The sequence below is a fragment of the Chrysochloris asiatica genome, unplaced genomic scaffold, assembly GCF_000296735.1.
Source record: "Chrysochloris asiatica unplaced genomic scaffold, ChrAsi1.0 scaffold00231, whole genome shotgun sequence".
Classification (NCBI taxonomy): Eukaryota; Metazoa; Chordata; class Mammalia; order Afrosoricida; family Chrysochloridae; genus Chrysochloris; species Chrysochloris asiatica.
The window spans coordinates 3,164,644-3,165,213 of record NW_006408749.1 but is presented as its reverse complement, the minus strand read 5'-3'; positions in this window follow the sequence as shown (position 1 = coordinate 3,165,213).

Genomic DNA, 570 nt, shown 5'->3' with positions numbered 1-570 from the left:
GTACCATGGGCTGCCAAAAGAACCAACAGATCTGTGTTGGAAGAAGTGCAGCCAGAGTGCTCCTTGGAGGCCAGGATGGCCAAACTTCATCTCTTATACTTCGGACATATTGTCAGGAGGGACCAGTCACTGGAGATAAAGTGGAGGGTCCAAGAAGGAGAGGAAGACCCCCAGCGAGATGGATTGGCAAAGTTGCAGCATCAATGGGTTCAAGCATAGCAACAATTGTGAGGTTGGCCCAGGACCAGGCAGTGTTTTGTTCTGTTGTGCATAGGGTCGCTATGAGTCAGTACCAACTTGATGGTACCTAATAACAACAACATGTTTGCTGAGAATAATCTTTACTAGTTATACCCATCCACTGCCATTTGAGTCAATTCTGACCCATAGCAACTCTATATAGGGTTTCTGAGGCTGTAAATCTTTACCAGATCAGAAAACCACATCATCACTAGCAGAGAGCCTGGTGCATTTGGATTACAGTAATCCATACATCAGAGATTCTCTCTCTGGAACAATTTTGAATGTCTGCACTCTGGATTTAATCTCCTATCTGGCTCTGCCCACTTA